The sequence below is a fragment of the Gigantopelta aegis genome, chromosome 7 (assembly GCF_016097555.1).
Source record: "Gigantopelta aegis isolate Gae_Host chromosome 7, Gae_host_genome, whole genome shotgun sequence".
NCBI classification, from domain to species: domain Eukaryota; kingdom Metazoa; phylum Mollusca; class Gastropoda; order Neomphalida; family Peltospiridae; genus Gigantopelta; species Gigantopelta aegis.
In genome coordinates this window covers 8,458,693-8,472,486 of record NC_054705.1, presented here as the reverse complement: position 1 = coordinate 8,472,486, position 13,794 = coordinate 8,458,693, and the positions used below count along the sequence as shown (strand labels likewise).

Genomic DNA, 13,794 nt, shown 5'->3' with positions numbered 1-13,794 from the left:
ATCTAAGAGCAGCCAGCCGTATGTCTTTAAATTGTTATCACACATATATGTGTTAACAGTATGTGTTATCAGAAATAACGAATGATGTTCTCGCCAACAAGTATATAAGAAACTATATTCAAAGCAAGAAACTGTATTTCTGTAACAACACAACTAGAGCACATTGATTTATTAATCATCGGCTAACCGGCGTCGTTTTTTCCCATTAGTAGCAAGTGATCTTTTATATGCACCATCCCACACACAGGATAGCACTTACCATTGTCTTTGATATACCAGTCATGGTACACTGGCTGGAAAGAGAAATAGCCCAAATGAGCCCACCGACGGGGATCGATCCCAAACCGACCGCGCACCAAGCGAGTGATTTACCACTGGGCTGCGTCCCGCCCCAAACTGTAAATACAACACATGTTCAAACGTACAGCAATTCCACAGTTTTCTAAGAAAACCATGTTTCACCTTTCATACTTTTGTACCACCCAACATGGATACGACTGGACGTTGCAAAGCCATTCCTGTATATTAAGCACTCCTGTATGTTAATCATTTACTGTTCTTTTCGCATGACCAGTCACACCGTCTGAATGGCTTCATTGTGTCAATCAGACCATACAGACACACAGCGGCATGAAATATTGACGTACACCGACGGAGATTGCCGAACGTTCAGCCAATAACACCCGAGGCGGGTGTGTTTAGGTGAGGACCGTGCGATTGATAACTGATCTCCGGAGATATCTGGCAGTATTCGTAACGCCAGGCCGTCGCAGGGAGGACGTTGTCGAGGTTGTGTTGTGAAGTGCACGTCGACGTCGTGGATGCTGTGTTACATGTGTATCTGTTGTATATGCTATTTACACGTGGAATCCCGCAGTTGTTTTGATCCTGGGAGTTTTATAGAATATGCCACTAGTAAGAAGTTCTCAAGATTTCGGTGAATATATATTTTGACTTCATTCATTCATTCATTCATTTATTTTTTCATTCATTCATTCACTTATTCATTCATGAAAAAAATCACAGAAAAAGGAAGGAAGAGGAGGTTTAATAACTAATGAATAAATTTCATTCATTCATTCATTTTTTCACCATCCTTCCTTTCTTTTTGTCTGTCTTTTTTCTGTATTTTTTTCTATTGATATAAATAATATTATTTTTAGAATTATATTTTCTTTTTAACATATATTCATTATGTACGTTTAGTATTATTATCATTGTTTTTGTTTGTTCGTTATTAAAAACTATATATATTCAGTAAACAAATAAATAAAGGAATGAAGGAACCACCACGCGCTGTACTACAACGTTTAAAGTTAGATTATAATTTAATTTACAATTAACCAGTCATCTACACAACGAGCCACCTGTAGTAATGGGGAGGGGAACATACCTATTATATGCTAACTGATCCTATATTCTAACTAACTCGTAAGAGACAATTTTGCTATTCACCGAAATAATCTAATAGAAAACAAACTCACATACAGGAAGATACTGAATTTCCATTGGGCGAGGGGTTGCAACTCGAACAAGAATTTGTATTATTTGTCATGTGCAGTTCTCGGGACAAATATCCCCCCAAGAACCTTCCTTTGGACCATCTATCTGCATATTCTTTCTCTCCCTTAATATATATCTCTATTTTTTTCTCAATGTCTTTCCCACAATATCTCCAATAACGCGCGTGTTTTATGTGTAAAATTCCTTTAAAGAAGTTTAGGCTTTCTAAAACGCTACAGCCTGCAAACTCACACCCCATAACCCATACCCCACACAAACCACTGAGTAACATTGCGAAAAATGGATTAGATTTTGAAGGGCTTCGTCTGTTTGTTGTAACAACTAAATGCTGCAGGACGAATTATCTAGTTTTAAAAGTAAAGTTTGTTTTATTTAACGACGCCGCTAGAGCACATTGATTTTTTATCTTATCATCGGCTATTGGACGTCAAACATATGGTCATTCTGACACTGTTTTTAGAGGAAACCCGCTGTCGCCACATAGGCTACTCTTTTTACGACAGGCAGCAAGGGATCTTTTATTTGCGCTTCCCACAGGCAGGATAGCACAAACCATGGCCTTTGTTGAACCAGTTATGGATCACTGGTCGGTGCAAGTGGTTTACACCTACCCATTGAGCCTTGCGGAGCACTCACTCAGGGTTTGGAGTCGGTATCTCGATTAAAAATCCCATGCCTCGACTGGGATCCGAACCCAGTACCTACCAGCCTGTAGACCGATGGCCTGCCACGACGCCACCGAGGCCGGTATATCTAGTTTTATTATCATTGCTGGTTCAATATTTGCAATTCACTTGAAGCGTACGCAGACTTGTACAGTCTTATCAAAAACCTTCGGAAACCGGTCACCTCAACTCTGAGGAAACGTAGTTAAAGTTGAAATCTGTTTTGTCTAACATCACCAGTAGAACACATTATAGGGCCTCTACGAGTCCGAAATATTGGACTCGTGTACCTGAAGGTCAAACTCGATTAGGGCCCAAATACCCGATGCTAATGAGACTAAGGAATAAAGTAAAATAGCATTATGCATCTTAATTCCAGTGCTGAACATGGATGTCAAATCATGCCATTGTATTGCATTCCACACATTCGACTTTTTGTTTTCCCTCCATGTCTCATAGCGCCGTGGTTAAGCCATCGGACTACAGGCTGGTAGGTACAAGGTTCGCAGCCCGGTACCGGCTCCAACCCAGAGCGAGTTCCTAAGGGCTCAGTGGGTAGGTGTAAGGCCACTAAACCCTCGTCTCTCTCACTAACCACTAAGCACTAACAAACTAACCCACTATCCTGGACAGACAGCCCAGATAGCTGAGGTGTGTGCCCAGGACAGCGGGCTTGAACCTTAATTGGATATAAGCACGAAAATAACTTGAAATGAATTATGATGTAACCGGCGGCATATGGTAAAATAATGTTACAAAAAAAAAAAAAAAAAAATGAGAGTGATCGTCCTTGCACGGGTACTCGAGTCCTGTGAAAGGGACTCGGTCTCGCTAGATTCAGTCCTTGCACGGGTACTCGAGTCCTGTGAAAGGGACTCGGTCTCGCTAGACTCAGCCCTTGCACGGGTACTCGAGTCCTGTGAAAGGGACTCGGTCTCGCTACTCAGTCCGTGCCCGAGTACTCGAGTACTCGTGGAGACCCCACAGCACTTTGGTTAATTAATCATCGGTGCTATTGGATGTCAAACGTGTGGTTATTCTGACAGGTAGGCTACAAAGGAAACCCAGTAGAGTTTTCCATTAGCAACTAAGGATCTTGTATTTTCCCCACAGACTGTGCAACCAATTCAAAGGCATTCGTGTGTGTATGTTGTTGGGGGGGGGGGGGGGGGGGGGGGGGGCAGTGGAACGGGAAAAACAATCCGAGAATGGGTTCAGCAACGAGGTTCGATCCTGTTACCAAAAAGCACCTCAAGCGAGCGCTCTACGGACTGAGATAGATCTAGCCTCAAAACGCAGCTAAAGGTCACGTTCAGGCGATCTTTGGTCTCAAGATGTCTTCTGTTGTTTGTTTGTTTGTTTGTTTTTTGTTTTTGTATTTGTGTTTGTATTTTTGTATTTTGGGGGGGGGGTGGGGGGGTGGTGTTAAAATATGTCTCTAAAATAACTTTAAAAACTGGCTCTAAAAGCTAAAAGTTTGTTTTGTTTAACGCCACCACTAGAACACATTCATTTATTATACATCGGCCATTAGATGTCAAACATTTGGTAATGTTTTATATATATAGTAATTAGTTCACATAAGTCGGGGTGGGGGTGGGGTAGGGGGGCAACTGCACCCCCATGGCTGGAGCAAATCCTCAAATAATTCAGATAAAAAAGATAGAAATATTCGAGTAAAATGAGCTGGCCTGAAACCTTTTCACCGTGTATTTTCATTAATCTACCGCAATATTATTTGTAATTCACGTAAAAAAAAAAATGCGTTTGCAATTCTTACAGCTGTTTGGTAGTAATGCTAATATGAATAATATTGTTATCCAGATTCGAGCATTTTCTTTGAATTCGGGCAAAAATAAAAAATGGGACCCCGTTAGTGTGTTCAGGTCCTGGGTTTAAGTATGATTACTGGATGTGGCCAGTACTGATACACGATTGCACCTAGAACAACGTACCATGGTATGTGCTATCCTGTCTGTGGGATAGTCCATATAAAAGATCCCTTGCTGCTAATGGAAAACAATATGTAACGAATTCCTCTGATGACTACGAGTCATAATTACCAAATGTTTGACATCCAATAGCCGATGATTAATTAATCGATGTGCTCTAGTGGTGTTGTTAAGCAAAACAAACTTTAACAAACCTTTTTTTTTAGAACAACGTACCTAAACGTTAATTGGACGTAATTGGTATCAAGTGACAGGACATGACCCCCCCCCCCCCACACACCCCCCCCCCCCCCCCCCCCCCCCCCCCCCCCCCCCCAGTCTTAATCTCACGACCAATGGGCCATGCATAAAACTGAATTGATTGCGGACTGCATGGCATGATGGCTGCCCGGTTGCTTGACCGTTCTGTCTACCCGTTTTAGAATCCACCCGTTCATGACAAAAACGGAGTAAGCACCCTGACAATTGAAACAACGTTTTACGCGAACCATCGTATTGTTTGTGTGTCAGTTACGCAACTTTAGATTCACGCGAATCTCCAGTAGGTGTAAGCCGTTTGCAAATATAATTGACGTAACCAAACAATCGGTTACCTAGAAAATATTATGTAGGTCCTAAACCGACTGCCGGTTATCGAAGATTTTGAAATATTGTCCCAGCCATGCTACATTATATTTGTCGTATTATAAAGTTAAAGTTTCTTTTGTTTAACGACACCACTAGAGCACATTAATTTATTAATAATTGGCTATTAGATATTATACATTTGGTAATTTTGATATATAGTCTTAGAGAGAACACTCGTTACATGTTTCCATTAGTAACAAAGGATCTTTTATATACAACACCCCACAGACAGGATAGCGCATATCAAGGCCGTTGATGGTAGTACTAAACCAAATAACTTCCGGCTGGGTCAAAGTTCGAGATGCACCCCAACTTTGATAGAGAGGTTAACACCACAAGTCCTGTGATTGGTTATAAATGTCAGTGTGTTGGTTGTAAAAATAATTAGTTTCAAATGGACAAAATATGTGTGCAATTTTATTTCATCTAGTGTCACTGTGTCAAGTAGCCTTGTGCTTGGAACATGTGTGGGGTACCTGTAAACAAAAGTACTCAAATATTGTGTGGAACTAGTGTAGTCACAGACGCTACCTGTTATCTCTGAAATGAGCAGCTTGGCCGCCATTTTTTTCTGATTTACTTTAAGAGTGTGAGGTGGTAGTATTTATATCTGTGGCGTTTATGTCGGTTGATACGTTGCAGGTAGGAGTTTTAGCCACACATGTTACTATTGTCGTCTAAGGGATTTGATTTGGTAGTATACACCCTGCTATACCAGTCATGGTGCTCTGGCTGGAACGAGAAACAGCCCAATGGACCACCGACGGGGATCGATCAGGCGTGCGCTTTACCATTGGGCTACGTCCCGCCCCGTGTATCGTATTATATTACAATGTTTAGTTTATCGACACCACTAGAGCACATTGTTAATTAATCATTGGCTATTGGATATCAAACATTTGGTAGTTATGACTCGTAGTCTTCAGAGGAAACCTGCTACATTTTTTTTTTTACACTAACAGCAAGGGATCTTTTTAATGCACATTTTCATAGACAGGACAGCACATACCACGGCTTTTGAAATACCAATCATGAGACACTGACTGGAACAGAAAAGACCCAGAGGATGGGTCCACCGATCGGGTTCGATCTTTCCACCCAAGCACCTCGCATGAGCGCTCTACCGACTGAACTCGACTCAGACCCTGACCCCTATTATATTACAGTACCGCAGTTAATATTCCGTGATTTACGACACGCCGAAGAGCAACACCTAATGTGTACGCAGTGAGATTTTATTTCATTTCTTTGTTATAAAATAATTATTAAACGGACGTCTTCTCCATTCCGTCCTCTCAGAAATAAATAACAGGACCGTAACTAGCGGCAGGGGAAGGGGGAGTAGGGTGTAGTTACCGCAACAGAAAAGCAGCAATAGTATTTTATACCGTATAGACTTTCCCGGAGAGAGAGAGAGAGAGAGAGAGAGAGAGAGAGAGAGAGAGAGAGAGAGAGAGAGAGAGAGAGAGAGAGAGAGAGAGAGAGAGAGAGAGAGAGAGAGAGAGAGAGAGAGAGAGAGAGAGAGAAAGAGAGAGAGTGAGTGAGTGAGTGAGTAAAATTTTCGGTGATGAAGGGACCTCCAGGTATTGGTGTCTTAAAACATTATACTATGGGACAGTTTCTTAAGGTTCTGCTGGAGAAAAACAATCCTGATAGTTTTTGATCTTTGACTAAACGCCACATTCCCTTTTTCAGAATTTCTTGAGGTTCTACTTTTTAACAAATCCTGAGATTTTTAGTTCTTTGACTGAAACTCCTTATGAAATTTCTAGAAATTTTCCACAACACTGAATTGTATTAGAAGTGGCCGTTCCCTCTTTTCCCAGAATTCCCTTCTCTCTCTCTCTCTCTCTCTCTCTCTCGCCTGTATCTACAAACGCCAAGGACCATCAACAAACAGGATGGGCAGAAATTAATTTGCAAAGTAATAAATAATAAATTGCACGTATGATATTCAAGGCAAGGCAATTAAATCCTCTATTAGTATAGACAAAATCAGATATAGAACCTGGGCCCGGGTTTATAAAAATTTCATAGTCTGGATCCGAATCTTTCAGGTCATCACACGCAAGTAATCTGTAGGTGTTACCATAGCATTAAAACAGTTTGTTTTGCTTATCTACACCACTAGAGCACATTGATTTATTAATAATCGGCTATTGGATGTCAAACATTTGGTAATTCTGACATGTCGAGGGGAACAGACAGGATAGAGACTGTCAAGAGTCCAGTGTGGGTCCAGGAATTGTTTTCTTGGTTGAGCTATACCGGTAATGCTGGTACATCCGCTCCTCCACCTCCGTGGAGGTATCTGGCAGATGTTAAGCAGGGCGAGCGCTCTCGATTTAGGACGTCCACTAGACTGATTTTTGCGCCATGGTCTGGGTCTGGATCTGGGTCTGACTAGTATGATGCCAGTCGAAAATGAAACGCATTCAATCGAATGTGACAAAACACGGCGCGTCTGTACTGGCGTCAGCTACAGATCTGTCAACAGACGTCATAGAACATGCGCTATATTTTCACACTACCAAACTTAATTAGCAGCTGCGCAATGTTGGGGCCTTATTGTTTCATGTTTCTTAACAAACAACAGGACAGATATATATTAAGCAATGTTTGTTGATGTTTATAGAAAAACAAATATATATCCAAAGATATGAACGCAGTTAATTATCTTGATAACATGTAACAGACAGAGACGCAAACGTCAAAATACACCAGACCCATATCAAGATTGTGTATTTTGGGCCTAACGTTAAATGAATGTCAAAGTAGAACTTCTTAGAAAACATCACTGACTTCATTTCAGATCGCCGGAAGACGTGTTTTTAAATGTTCCTTGCGGAAACTATTAGTTCATTTACAAAGAAAAGTCGTTACAAGTAAACCGAGTTGGCCATCCTTGTTCTTATTTTAGCAGCAACACGTGTTCCGTTGTTTCGACGATCCCGCTTTTGTGATTGGGGAAAACATCCGACCATGACATTTTGTTTTACGACAGCTTAAACAGAATGTGAACGTGTTTAATGCAAAATGTACGTGTTTGGTTATATTGGAACAGGTACAATAAACTAAACAAGTAAACAAACGACTCACGGGCTCCCCTGTTTGAAGTATGAGTGTTCAAGAATGCGAGGGTCGTTATGGGTAATAAAACTACAATAAACGCAATGAAATCACATATAGTTGATATACATGTGTCTCCACTGTGGTTCTCTGCGTTTGTTAAACAGGGTAGTGTTTTCATTAATATAAAGAAACCCAGATTAGCTAATTATCGGCACTCATGTGCATCCGGGTGTGGGTGGGGATGAGTGGGCGCAAATAATATATCCTCCACCCGTTGTATAAAGTCATACGGAATACCATTTTTGTAAAGGGGGGGGGGGGGGGGGGGGGCTGATATTTGCCGAATTAAGCGAAAATGCCAGAATCTGGATGACAAAGTTTATTCAAGTTAGCATTACTACCAAACAGCTATATACAGGGCCGTACCCTCGGGGGGGGGGGGGGGGGGGGGGCAGTTACCTTCATGAGAATCTCACTTTGTTTTCTTTTTTTTTTTTACTCCAGAAAATAGCATACACATCTCAGGGTTTAAGTGCCCTCAGTTTTTGTATAGTGTTTGTTTTGTTTATAAAATGTAGTAGCTAAAATGCCCTCAGCGGGGTTTAATTTGTATAGTGTTTGTTTTGTTTATAAAATGTAGTGCCCTCAGTTTTAGTAGCTAAAAATAGCATATACATCTCAGGGTTTAATTTGTATAGTGTTTGTTTTGTTTATAAAATGTAGTGCCCTCAGTTTTAGTAGCTCCCTACACCTTTCAGGGGCGGGACGTAGCCCAGTGGTAAAGCGCTTGCTTGATGCGCGGTCGGTCTGGGATCGATCCCCATCAGTGGGCCCATTGGGCTATTTCTCGCTCCATCCAATGCACCACGACCGGTACATCAAAGGCCGTGATATGCGCTATCCTGTCTGTGGGATGCTGCATATAAAAGATCCGTTGCTGCTAATCGGGTTTCCTCTCTCAATATATGTGTGGTCCTTAACCATATGTCTGACGCCATATAACCGTAAATAAAATGTGTTGAGTGCGTCGTTAAATAAAACATTTCCTTCCTTCCTTCCTTCCTTACACCTTTCAAAGAATAGTACCTAGTACAGTGACATCAGCTGACAATCAAATTACCGGCATTCACTGGCCAGACAAAACAATACTTTTTCACAGCGAGTCCTGTCACATATTTACATTTTACTAATGGCAGGCATAGCAGTATTCATTGTTCTGAGTAAAATTAAAGGCATATCACTTTTAAAAAAAATTGTTTCTTTGTTTACTCAAGGCTAACTCTGGGTGAGTCGAAAATTTCGCCACATTATCTATAACAGTTCTGAAACCCAGTTATTTTGCAATAAAGTATCAATCATTACATGGAACCCTGTCGTCATATTAAAATAAAGTTCGCCAGTTTGGCGCGTGGTTCTATCTCATGGTCCATTCCTTGACGTGGTGAGGTAGCTTGCATGTCTCAATGACTCGTCAAGCCTCTGACCCTATCTCATGGTCCATTCCTTGACGTGGTGAGGTAGCTTGCATGTCTCAATGACTCGTCAAGCCTCTGACCCTATCTCATGGTCCATTCCTTGACGTGGTGAGGTAGCTTGCATGTCTCAATGACTCGTCAAGCCTCTGACCCTATCTCATGGTCCATTCCTTGACGTGGTGAGGTAGCTTGCATGTCTTGATAACTCGTCAAGCCTCTGACCCTATCTCATGGTCCATTCCGTGACGTGGTGAGGTAGCTTGCATGTCTCAATGACTCGGAGAACTATGTCAGCTGGAGCATCAGCTCCTGGTAGGGTCACCCAAGCTGGACTGGTCAAAGGGTAGAGACTAGACTAATATGGACCGGACAGACAGACGACGTGAGTCAAGAAAGACAACTGACAACTGTCAAGGAGAAGCAAACTCCAAAATCAAAACTGGGCTGGAGAGGCTCAGAATCCTAGTAAGGAAACTATCCTAGGAGAACATATGGTCATTCTGACACTGTTTTTAGAGGAAACCCGCTGTAGCTATATAGGTTACTCTTTTACGACAGGCAGCAAGGGATCTTTTAGTTGTGCTTCCCACAGGCAGGATAGCACAAACCATGGCCTTTGTTGAACCAGTTATGGATCACTGGTCGGTTCAAGTAGTTTACACCTACCTATTGAGCCTTGCGGAGCACTCACTCAGGGTTTGGAGTTGGTATCTGGATTAAAAATCCCATGCCTCGACTGGGATCCGAACCCAGTACCTACCAGCCTGTAGACCGATGGCCACCGAGGCCGGTCACTTAAGTCAGAGTACAGAAGCTATGCATCAGCATTAGCGTGGAAACCGAAAGGAAATGTCTGTACATGCACAAAACTCTATAATCATGAAACAGATGGACATATCGAAGTGGTGTCGTTCCCATGGATCACCAAAAGAAGGCTACCGTGACATTCAGAACATGTCATCGACGCACTTCTATTTTCGTACCGAACTTGACAATTCTTCGATTTCCTGTAAGTATTTTTCAACAGTGAAAGGTGGTTACAAAAATAATACTGTTTAACTGTTTAAAATTAATTATAAATAGGGATGAGATTTATGAGCTGTGCGTAGGTAGTTGAAGATATTCGTTGATAACCAAAACAAATTTATTAAAACAGCAGTTGTGTTTGTATTTTGCATTTGAAGATGTAATGGGCTGCTGCGGCGAGATAGCAGCGTAAACGTTACAATCATAGTACCACACAAGAAAAGAAAGGAATGTTTGTTTTAACGACACCTCAGCACATATTAAACTAAGAGCTCTATTTGGTGTCTAATATATGATCAATTCGACATTTGGACACAGGAGAGGAAACCCCCTGTCGTAACATATGTTTCTCCTAACGATAGAGCAACAAGGGAATTCTTATATGTACATTCCAATTATATAGACAGCCAGAACAGTACATACCACGAGAAAAAACGCGAGACCACCGAGGGCGATCAATCCTGCTACCCATCGCACCTCGGTCCAGCGATCTACCACTGAGCTATATCGTACACCCCTATCACCACTAGTTCACGTGTGGATTCCTAGGGGTAACATGGGTCCCAGTACTGATCGCACCTCGGTCGAGCGATCTACCACTGAGCTATATCGTACACCCCTATCACCACTAGTTCACGTGTGGATCCCTAGGGATAACATGGGTCCCAGTACTGATCGCACCTCGGTCGAGCGATCTACCACTGAGCTATATCGTACACCCCTATCACCACTAGTTCACGTGTGGATTCCTAGGGATAACATGGGTCCCAGTACTGATCGCACCTCGGTCGAGCGATCTACCACTGAGCTATATCGTACACCCCTATCACCACTAGTTCACGTGTGGATCCCTAGGGATAACACGGGTCCCAGTACTCATCGCACCTCGGTCGAGCGATCTACCACTGAGCTATATCGTACACCCCTATCACCACTAGTTCACGTGTGGATCCCTAGGGATAACATGGGTCCCAGTACTGATCGCACCTCGATCGAGCGATCTACCACTGAGCTATATCGTACACCCCTATCACCACTAGTTCACGTGTGGATCCCTAGGGGTAACACGGGTCCCAGTACTGATCGCACCTCGGTCGAGCGATCTACCACTGAGCTATATCGTACACCCCTATCACCACTAGTTCACGTGTGGATCCCTAGGGGTAACCTCAGTCGAGCGGGCTATATCGTCCCAGTACTGATCGCACCTCGGTCGAGCGATCTACCACTGAGCTATATCGTACACCCCTATCACCACTAGTTCACGTGTGGATCCCTAGGGGTAACACGGGTCCCAGTACTGATCGCACCTCGGTCGAGCGATCTACCACTGAGCTATATCGTACACCCCTATCACCACTAGTTCACGTGTGGATCCCTAGGGGTAACACGGGTCCCAGTACTCCACCACGACCTTATGAAGTACCCTTTTTAATTACTGTTTTTTTTAAATCAACCTCTACAAAGAAAGAAAGAAATGTTTTATTTAACGACGCACTCAACACATTTTATTTACGGTTATATGGCGTCAGACATAGGGTTAAGGACCACACAGATATTGAGAGAGGAAACCCGCTGTCGCCACTTCATGGGCTACTCCTTTTGATTAGCAGCAAGGGATCTTTTATATGCACCATTCCACAGACACGATAATACATACCACGACCTTTGTTACACCAGGCTGGAACGAGAAATAGCTCAATGGGTCCACCGACGGGGATCGATCTTTGACCGACCGCGCATCAAGCGAACGATTTACCACTCGGCTACGTCCCGCCGTCAACATCTACAGTATACAATAAATTGACCTGAAAGCGCATCTCTGAGAATCTCTATTTTGAGGTTTTTCTACTAACACGACCCCGAACACCCCACAGATCTCTCTCCCTTCTATGAGAATTTCTATTTTGAGGTTTTTCTGCTAACACGACCCCGAACACCCCACATATCTCTCTCCCTTCTATGAGAATCTCTATTTTGAGGTTTTTCTACTAACACGACCCCGAACACCCCACAGATCTCTCTCCCTTCTATGAGCATCTCTATTTTGAGCTTTTTCTGCTAACACGACCCCGAACACCCCACAGATCTCTCTCCCTTCTATGAGCTCGACTCAAATTGCTTTTTTTTTTTATAAAATTTTGTGACACCCCCTTTACAAAATCCTGGATCCGCCGCCGTAGTTTCTTCCTTGTTTCTTTTTTGAAATAGTAATTGCCGACCAACTAATGTCTTTTGTTATTCTAATATTCGCAAGATCACATTTTTTTCTTAATTTCCCCCTACCTGAGTTCTCGCTGCCACCCTTTTCACACCCGACTAACAGCGCCGTTATGTAACTGGGTTAATCAACGTAATAACTGGATCCAGAAAGGACAAGAAGAAAGGTTGCTATTGATCAACGTCCATTTCCTCGACGAAATGAGCAAAACAGTTTTCGAATAATCGAACATGCATTATTAACTATTGTTACTTTTTTCTTCTTCTCTAGTTCGACTCTCTGTGATTATTTGTTTAAATATTAACGACACATTCGGAGGGAGTGTGATGAAAAATCTATAAAATAGACGATTCGGGGTTTGCCGTAAATAATACACAAAATGAAGACGGCAATAAAATAGCATTTATTTTTATGCAGACAATATATATATATAAAATGTTTGACTCGATCGCCATTTATTTTTCTTCTTATTTTCATTACAAATTATAGCCGAGATTTTAGTTAGTTGACACGTAATATTCTGTCTCTCTAATACACACATTTATGTATAGTGTGTGGCATAAATAATAAATAATTGTCAATAAAATTAATTGTAATAATAACTTTCATCATTAATATAATCCCCCCCCCCCCCCCCCCCCCCCATCCCCCTAGTGCTGGAGCAAATCCTCAAATTCGGGCAAACTGTGCTAACCTGAGGCTTGTTTACCATGTATTTCCATCATTCTGCTCGCAAAATTAGTTGTAATCTATGGGAAAATGCGTAGTGATTCGTTTACCATGTATTTCCATCATTCTGCTCGCAAAATTAGTTGTAATCTATGGGGAAATGCGTAGTGATTCGTTTGCAGCCCCATTATGTACATGTAGTTGTGTGGCAGTAATGTTAATAGGAAAAAACGTTGTTGTCCAGATTCGGACAATTTTGTTTAATTCGGAAAAAAACAGCCTTCCCTCTACAAAAATGGAAGCCCGTACGCCTATGTGAATGAAAAAATAGTCAGAAAACCCCTACACATAAACACCTCTACCCACCCCCAGAAAAAACAACCACAACACAAAAACCCCCCAATAAAAACAACAACAACCAAAAACAACAAAAACAAAAATTAAAAGAAAACAACAACAACAACAACAACAACAACAATACATTATTTTACCGATACTTAAGAACATTTTAAACGACGACTATTTTATATCAAACATGGTTATTTCGACATTTGGTCTGGAAT

General features: G+C 42.0%; 1 protein-coding gene across 1 annotated transcript in view; it reads left to right on the top strand.

Annotated features, from left to right (window-relative positions):
* The first annotated feature begins 789 nt into the window (after positions 1–789).
* Positions 790–13,794, top strand: part of LOC121377561 — a 42,493-nt gene continuing 29,488 nt past the window's right edge. The window contains exon 1 of the mRNA XM_041505608.1: positions 790–937. The gene's annotated coding sequence lies outside the window, so the exon portion shown is untranslated. The remainder of the gene's footprint in view (positions 938–13,794) is intronic.